Genomic DNA, 9,858 nt, shown 5'->3' with positions numbered 1-9,858 from the left:
TTGACCCTGGACTAGGAATGGGAAAAATCAGCAAGAATCTGTGATCTTGGTTTGTACCGCAATCCTTATTGGAAAATGTATGTTTGTAGACACTGAAAAAGTGCAGGATTGGGCTTGGCTGTGATCTCTCTTTCTCCCCTTCCCTTCACTCCCCCAACCACAGTCATGGCTTGTTGAGGCTCACTGATAAACTTGTACATAGTGGCCAAAGCATGAAGGACCTTCTCTTTGAGAAACTGTGTGGGTGGGGCAGGGGATAGAGAGACTGCACCCCAGGGGGTTGGAAAGAGGAGACATTTGCAGGAAGTGTAAGTCTGGTTGGTGTGGGAAGCGAAATTCACACTCGTGAAGTTATGGATGTTCCTCCTAAGTTATGTTGAAGCAGACCTGGGCTGGCTGGTGCTGGCATTGTTTTCCTTGCTTGGCAGTGATGCTGCTCACCTTGTTGGGCATTAAGATTCACTCTTACCCTACCCCCCCCCCCCCCCAATAAGAGAAAAGCCAATAGTCCAGTTTGTCACTGAGCTCCCTGTACAGTGCACTCATCTATTAACCCACTTTTTTGTTGTGTTTACAAAAATCTTTTCCTTGATCATTAAACAAATTTTTAAATAAAATATCTATGTAGCACTGATCATTTTATTTGTCTAAGCATATTATAATGGCTTGTCTGTAATTTACCCCCCCCCCCCCCCCCTGCCCCTCCCAGGATTATACAGCCTGCTGACTTCACCCTTTAGATCTTAAACAAATAGTGACCTGGCTGATCTCTGTAAAAATGCACCACAGCACGAACTGACTTCTGCAGAGAGAATGCTGCAGAAACTGAAGCAGCTTTGTGCCAGGTGCATTGGCCATGCATTATTGTACCTTTTTACCTACAGGATGTCCTTTCCATCACTTCCCCCTTTCCCCAGCTCTGCCTCAGCCCATCTGCCACTGAAACCCTCAGTCATACTGTTGTTACTTCCAGACTCGATTGGTCCTGGCCGTCCTCCACCCTCCATATACTCCAACTCATCCATAACTCTTGCTTGTATCTTGTCCCACTCACCACTGTCCTCGTTGACCTACATTGGCTCCTGGTTTCCCAACGCTTCAAATTTTAAAATGTTGTCCTTGTGTTTAAATCACTATGGCCTCACCCTTTCCTATTTCTGGAACCTCTTCCAGCCCTATGAACCCAACCCCCTGTGTCTTCAGCTGCCTAGGTCCAAATCTGACATTCCCTCCAATAACCCCCTCTTTAACTTCTTCTCCTCCATAAAACCCACCTCTTTGACCCAGCTTTTGGTCTCCCCTCCTAATCTATCTTACTCGGCATCTATTTTCTTCATGCCTCTTGTGAAGTGCCTCGGGGCGTTTTGCTACGTTGAAGGTGCTGTAGAAATGCAAGTTGCTTTCCTGTATGATGCTGTTAGTGAGCTCTCAGAGGCAGAACTCAGTTCTGAAAATGAGTGAGGGTAGAGTGGTGCAAATGATTTGTTGCTTCAATGTGCAGTGTCACACTTGTTAGGGGTGTTGATTTGCACCCGATTTTAGCCATAGCAGTGGAAAGGAACTTGAGTGGAGGATGGATGATTCCCCGGGGTGGGGGTGCGGAAAATTGACAGGAAGGCCACCTGCATCAGGAGTGCTATGGTCAGCTGACTAGAGGAGTGGGAGGTGAAACAGGAGAGGGTGAGGATTGGCAACATCACCCAGGTGACACTGCCTTATGTGCTGTGATTGACTGGGGGCTTAAAGAGAGTTGGTCTGATTCGGCAAGTTCAGTGCATTTTCATAGCGATATGTTGGGGTGGGGGGGGCTATTTTATTACTAGTCAAACAGGTGTTTATATCCAGGCTCCTGGTGATTTAACACCATATGCCCACTGAAGATCTGGAGTGTTGGAGTAACCAGCAAGGCTGGGAGTCTACAGCTGATTTTATTTTGCAGGTTTTGACCGCTGGAATGTGACCAAAGTTGTACCACTGCTGCAGTTATGAAAGAAAGAACTTGCATTTATACAGCGCCTTTCACAACTTCCCAATAGCGCTTTACAACCAATGAAGTACTTTGTTTGAAGTCCAGTCGCTGTTGTAATGTAGGAAACGTGGCAACCAATTTGCACACAGCAAATCCCACAAACAGCAATGTGATCATGACATGATTATCTGTTTTGGTGATTAGACCTCCTCCTGTTCCAATGTTCAAATAAACAAGATGATTTCCCATAGAGCTTGGCATCATCTTGACGTTAGAGCTGGAGCCTCCATTACCTGCACCTGTGATTCATATAATAAGCAGAACAAGTTGACTGAAAATCTGCACTGGGAGTGTCAGTCTATGTGTTCAAGTCTCTGGAGTGGGACTTGAACCCACAACCTCCTGACTTAGAAGCCAGAGTGCTACCCATCGAGCAACGGCTAACACTGAAACCACAGATGGACACTTTTATCTTGATTAACTGCTGTTGGTGTCACTCATGCACAGAAACATTAGATGGAGTAGTTCTTTGGTGGGTGAAAATGTGCATTTCCTGTGTTTGTGAGGACATTTTTCAGTCCCAGTCCTGCCCTTAACTTCGTACAAACAAGCAGCAGCAGATCATATTTAAATGAAATTCGGGTCTCCACGGGTGAGTACGCACTGGGTACTCACCCGTAGGCCTGATGGAAGTGCCGGTTTCCTGCATGCACTGCGCATGCGCGGGAAACCGGCACTTCCGTTCCAATGAACGAAGAGGTTCAGAGGTCGAGGTTCAGAGGTCGAACGCGTGCGTGGGGGAGGCTGCGCTTGCGCATCAAACTTAGTTTTTTTTTACAGGTTTCTCCGGGAGGGTAAGCCTGCAGAATTTAGAAATATAAAAAGCAGGCATAAGGCCTGCTTTTTACATGGTAAGTGGTGAATTAATTAAAATTAAAACATTTTTTCCACAGGTTTATTATTTTTAAATACTTTAAAGCAAGGTAAGTTTATTTTTAGCCCCGTTAGAATATAAAATTATTTTTTTCAAAAATTTAAATTATTGTTTAAAATAGTTATTTCATGTAATTTATAGTTTATTTTTAAAATGTGATTTAAAAAATTTAGTGCTATTTTGGGGCCGTAGTATTTATAAGTCTTGACAGCACTTCCTGTCAGACTTATGAATGGAGCACTCCCTGCTCCGATTGGCTGCCCATGGCCCACGTGATCCCAGGGGACGCATCGAACTAACTGCGTCCCTGGGATACGCAAGCACTGCGTGCCAGCAGCTGGGCCAGGCCCCGGATCGGGATTCCACGGGGCCCCACAGCTCAACGACCGACGCGCAAGGTAAGTGCAGGCCGGGGGCTTGCACCCGCGGGAAGCCCCCGACCCGAATTTCTTGGCCAGTGTAAACTGCACAGAGGTCGCACGTCTGCACTGGGACCCTGCTCTCCCAGGATTGAACAACAAGATACATGTGGCTAATTTAGAATTAGGGCAGCTCGGCCTCATGACAGGACTGGTGAATGCACCACCCAGTCTGTAACAGGCAAAGAATGGTCTAGGTGCAATCTCCATTGGGTGTATGCATATGAGAGTAAAACAGTGATCCACTTTCAATAGGAAAGACTACTACTTACACACCTTTGACAACTTTTGTTCAATTGAAAAACAACCATTTTTGTTAAAAGAAATTATGTTGGTTCATAACAGTAGTTTTGTTTTTCAAAATAACTTCAATACAGACAGCACAATCCTGTCAGACCAAGGCCCTGCCCCATCCCAATCCTGTCAGACCGAGGCCCCGCCCCATCCCAATCCTGTCAGACCAGGGCCCCTCCCCATCCCAATCCTGTCAGACCAGGGCCCCGCGCCATCCCAATCCTGTCAGACTGAGGCCCCTCCTCATCCCAATCCTGTCAGACCGAGGCCCCTCCCCATCCCAATCCTGTCAGACCGGGGCCCCTCCCCATCCCAATCCTGTCAGACCGAGGCCCCTCCCCATCCCAACCCCAATCCTGTCAGACCGAGGCCCCTCCCCATCCCAACCCCAATCCTGTCAGACCATGGCCCCTCCTCATCCCAATCCTGTCAGACTGAGGCCCCTCCTCATCCCAATCCTGTCAGACCGAGGCCCCGCCTCATCCCAATCCTGTCAGACCGAGGCCCCGCCCCATCCCAATCCTGTCAGACCAGGGCCCCTTCCCATCCCAATCCTGTCAGACCATGGCCCCTCCTCATCCCAATCCTGTCAGACCGAGGCCCCGCCTCATCCCAATCCTGTCAGACCGAGGCCCCGCCCCATCCCAATCCTGTCAGACCAGGGCCCCTCCCCATCCCAATCCTGTCAGACTGAGGCCCCTCCTCATCCCAATCCTGTCAGACTGAGGCCCCTCCTCATCCCAATCCTGTCAGACCGAGGCCCCGCCTCATCCCAATCCTGTCAGACCGAGGCCCCGCCCCATCCCAATCCTGTCAGACCAGGGCCCCTTCCCATCCCAATCCTGTCAGACCATGGCCCCTCCTCATCCCAATCCTGTCAGACCGAGGCCCCGCCTCATCCCAATCCTGTCAGACCGAGGCCCCGCCCCATCCCAATCCTGTCAGACCATGGCCCCTCCTCATCCCAATCCTGTCAGACCGAGGCCCCGCCTCATCCCAATCCTGTCAGACCGAGGCCCCGCCCCATCCCAATCCTGTCAGACCAGGGCCCCTCCCCATCCCAATCCTGTCAGACTGAGGCCCCTCCTCATCCCAATCCTGTCAGACCAGGGCCCCTCCCCATCCCAATCCTGTCAGACTGAGGCCCCTCCTCATCCCAATCCTGTCAGACCAGGGCCCCGCCCCATCCCAATCCTGTCAGACCAGGGCCCCTTCCCATCCCAATCCTGTCAGACCAGGGCCCCTTCCCATCCCAATCCTGTCAGACCATGGCCCCTCTCCATCCCAATCCTGTCAGACTGAGGCCCCGCCTCATCCCAATCCTGTCAGACCGAGGCCCCGCCTCATCCCAATCCTGTCAGACCGAGGCCCCGCCCCATCCCAATCCTGTCAGACCAGGGCCCCTCCCCATCCCAATCCTGTCAGACTGAGGCCCCTCCTCATCCCAATCCTGTCAGACCAGGGCCCCGCCCCATCCCAATCCTGTCAGACCGGGGCCCCTACCCATCCCAATCCTGTCAGACCGGGGCCCCTCCCCATCCCAAACCTGTCAGACCGGGGCCCCTCCCCATCCCAATCCTGTCAGACCAGGGCCCCGCCCCATCCCAATCCTGTCAGACCAGGGCCCCTACCCATCCCAAACCGGACACATCATTGTCATTGCAGTTGATAGACGCCAGTTTTCCATCAGTGAGCCAAACCCCACATTTCACCCCACAGTTCTTCGAAACCCCAGTACTATCCAACCCGAGAACCCCCACCCCAATACTACCATAGCCCAGGACCCCCACCCCAATACTACCATAGCCCAGGACCCCCACCCCAATACTACCATAGCCCAGGACCCCCATCCCAATGCTACCATAGCCCAGGACCCCCACCCCAATACTACCATAGCCCAGGACCCCCACCCCAATACTACCATAGCCCAGGACCCCCACCCCAATACTACCATAGCCCAGGACCCCCATCCCAATGCTACCATAGCCCAGGACCCCCACCCCAAAACTACCATAGCCCAGGACCCCCACCCCAATACTACCATAGCCCAGGACCCCCATCCCAATACTACCATAGCCCAGGACCCCCACCCCAATACTACCATAGCCCAGGACCCCCACCCCAATCCTACCATAGCCCAGGACCCCCACCCCAATATTACCATAGCTCAGGACCCCCACCCCAATACTACCATAGCCCAGGACCCCCATCCCAATGCTACCATAGCCCAGGACCCCCACCCCAATACTACCATAGCCCAGGACCCCCACCCCAATCCTACCATAGCCCAGGACCCCCACCCCAATACTACCATAGCCCAGGACCCCCACCCCAATACTACCATAGCCTAGGACCCCCACCCCAATACAACCATAGCCCAGGGCCCCCACCCCGAGACTACCATAGCCCAGGACCACCGCCCCAATACTACCATAGCCCAGGACCCCCGCCCCAATACTACCATAGCCCAGGACCCCCACCCTAATACTACCAGAGCCCAGGACCCCCACCCCAGGACTACCATAGCCCAGGACCCCCACCCCAATACTGCCATAGTTCCAGACTGCCCCCTAGTGCTGCTAAAGTATCTTAACTCCCTGAATTCTGTTCAAACTACCTACACTATACCTGCCATATCTTTCTATGTGGTCTGTGCCTTCAAAAATGCACGAGGCAATATAAATGTCATTAATTTCTGAATACAAGAATAATCAAGGCCACCAATCTACAATTTTCAAAGATTTGAATGCGCAAAACACTAATCAAAAATCCCAAAACACCATGTAATAAAACCAGAACCTTTTTAATCATCATTGTGAATCAGTAGCTCTAATAATACATGGTGCATTACACACCATGTGTTGAATAATGGCGTAATCTCAGGCTCACTTTGGGCAATGCCACAGGAGTTCTGCATGTATGTGCACGTGTATGAGTCTTTGTGTATATAAAGTCATGCCTCTTGTGTGCCTCTGTCACACTCCAGATACCACACTTACATGTCTCACACTTTTGTACAGATGGAAAACAATCTTCATGCTGGGTTCATCTGATATGGAGCCAGAAATTTGCAACCTTCTACAACTGCCTCCTAACTGACCTCAGGAGTTAACAAGCAGCTCACATTGTCTGCATTGACCTATTTACACCACTAAAGGGTAATCTTAAATGGACAGGCGAGATTACGCACAGTTCCATCTCAAAGAGTAAACATTTTTACCTTGCTCCAGACTATCAATCAGCAACACCATCAGGGTTCTGCTAGTCCTTTAAAAGAGAACTGGATCAAAGACTATTAACAATAGAAACTGAAGGCCACAGTATGGGTGTCAGCCCCCGAGGGACACTGAGAGCAACCGCTCCCAGACTCCCCCCAACACCGAAAAAAAAGCTATAAAAGCGATCAAGCATGATCAGATGAGAGAAAAACCAGAAACTCTTTTTGCTGACTGGTACAACAATGGGACAAAAAGTAACCTCATTTTCTACTCAGATCAGCCAGCGGCTTGGATCACAGCAATAAAATCACACTATACCAGTGTTAAGCTAGAAAATACCGCAAATGGGTCCAAAATGAAAATTAACACACCAGGAGACAGGGCAACCACGACTGTCAACGCGTACAATACCGGAACAATATTAGTGCAAGGCAACCTCGACAAATTTGCAACGGCCTTCAGGACACTGAAAAGATTAACTAAGAGGGGAAGGAACAGCCCCAGAGTGGCCCGCACTCCCCCCAACATTGACAACTTACCAGGAGGAAATCTGCCTGGTCAGGAGGTGAACGAGCCACACAGTTCAAACCAGACACTAACCCCGGGGACCCACAGCCACACGATACAACTGACAAACCCCAGCATAACTACCAGGGAGGAAGCCACACATAGTCCCCCTACCAATCCCAGCTCACCAAGAGAAGAGCAGCATAGCCAGGAAGTGAGTGAGCCTTCCAGGGCCGACCAGACACATACCCCGGGATCACACAGCCAGATACAAATAAAAGATAAATTTAATCAATTAGAGATAGAGATGGTTAAACTTAGAGAGGAGTTCCTCAAAATGAATCACAAACAAAAGCAGGAGAGGGAGAGACACAAGAGAGAGCTGAATCTACTTGAGAACCAGGTGAATCTACTTAAGAATCAGGCGAAAGAGCTGCAGGAAAAAGAAGAGAGCCATAGAGGAGAGATAGCACCATTAGACCAGCAACCAGAGGCTAGAGATAAGACAAGACAGAGCCGGACGGAACGGCTGCACTCCCACACGGAACAAAAGCAACAGACACACAATACAAGGGGTGCCACACAGCCCGACCAGCATACTGATTCTCAATCTTCCCCCACCACCGTGGAACCACAAGCGAGCCGCTCACAAGAGGTACGCACACACCAGACACCCCAGCCCAGCGCACACACTATGAGTCCAGGCGAAAGCCACCAGACAGTAAACACAAACAAGGCTGACATCGTAATACTCATAGACTCAAATGGGAAATTTCTATGGGAGAAAAAGCTCTTCCATAGAAGTAAAGTAGAAAAGATCTGGTGCCCAACAACAGACAGAGCCATGGGATGGCTGATCAAAGCCAGATTAGGCTCCCCCCAACATATAATAATACACACGGGCACAAATGACCTAAAGGCCCAACAGAAAGAGGTAGCAACATCGCTCAGAGCAATGATTAGGAAGGCAAGCAGTACATTTCCAAACACTAGAATCACTGTTTCCACAATATTGCCGAGAACAGACTTCAACAACAACACAATTCATGAGATAAATGCCAGCATAGCAAGAGACTGCGAATCACAACACAACGTGCACCTGGCCCAACACCCCACCCTCGATGAGGAATGTCTTTACGACCACGTCCACATCCAAAGGAAAAGAATATCGATCTTTGCTAAAGCCCTGAAGGACGTCGCTTTTAACCGGGTCCATACCCAGACTCCAAGAGGACCCCCCCCCCGACCACCAGCGATCAGCGGGGTACATAACAGGACCACTACAAAGACCACCACCGCACCAACCGAGACCAGAGAGGATCCCCATGCAAAACAACAATATCAGACCTGCACCACTCCTGTCCCACAGGGGAACAGGACCGCTCCCAGCCAGACAGAGGGAGAGATGCACAGGACGTACGCAATACCTCAGACAGAAACAATCCATTAAGAGACAATAAGCAGATGTGCAGCAGCATCTACTTCCACCTTATGGATCAAGGACTAATTAATAGAAAGAACTGTAACCAAATAGTATTAACTTTTATAGACAACTGAAGTGATCTTTTTTCCCACACTTAGACATGACAAACACGTACCACTCTTTAACCTATCATAGTAAAAGATCAAACTTAACATGAAATCCTTATATATTTCGACCTGGAACATCCAAGGTCTACGCTCTTCGGTGCTAGACATGAAGAGTAGGACCCCAGAGTTCATAGATGAAACTAAAGATCTAGATATCATTTTACAGGAAACTTGGTATAAAGGAAAAGGACACACTGGCTGTCCCCAAGGGTACACTGAGCTGGTGGTCCCCTCCAATAAATTACCAAGTGCAACCCAAGGCAGAGACTCCGGAGGCATACTGATCTGGTTTAAAACAGAACTTAAGAATTACATCAAATTTATAAAAAAGGGCGAAAACCACATGTGGCTCAAACTTGAGAGGGAGATTATCTCAAACACCCAAGATGTTTACATTTGCGCACTTTATATCCCTCCAATTGATTCCCCGTACTTTAAAGAGGACACCTTCTCCAACATGGAGGGGGAAATTATCCAATACCAGGCCCAGGGGAACGTGTTGATCTGTGGGGACCTCAATTCAAGAACGGGCGAAGAACCAGACTTCACCAATAATCAGGGAAACAATTACGTATTCGGGAATAACCACTTTGACATCCCTTCCCTTCCATACAGGCATAACTGCGACAAGCAGTCAAATACCAACGGAAAACAGCTACTACAGCTCTGTCGAAACCTGGGTCTGTACATTGTCAATGGTAGGTTCATAGGAGACCTCCTAGGAAGATCGACCTATTGCTCACCTCTTGGCTGCAGCACAGTAGACTATATGATTACATATTTAGACCGATCCTCTTTCAGAGCATTCACAGTCAAACCACAAACAACACTGTCAGATCACAGTCAAATTACTATGTATCTCAAAAAGACAGAAACAAACAACATAGAAACACAACCCAGTAAACTGTACAACACCAAAAAATCGTA

Source organism: Somniosus microcephalus, chromosome 11, assembly GCF_052327205.1.
Source record: "Somniosus microcephalus isolate GS21.2 chromosome 11, FLI_Smic_1.0, whole genome shotgun sequence".
In the NCBI taxonomy this organism is placed as follows: domain Eukaryota; kingdom Metazoa; phylum Chordata; class Chondrichthyes; order Squaliformes; family Somniosidae; genus Somniosus; species Somniosus microcephalus.
Note: the sequence above shows the minus strand (reverse complement) of the source record.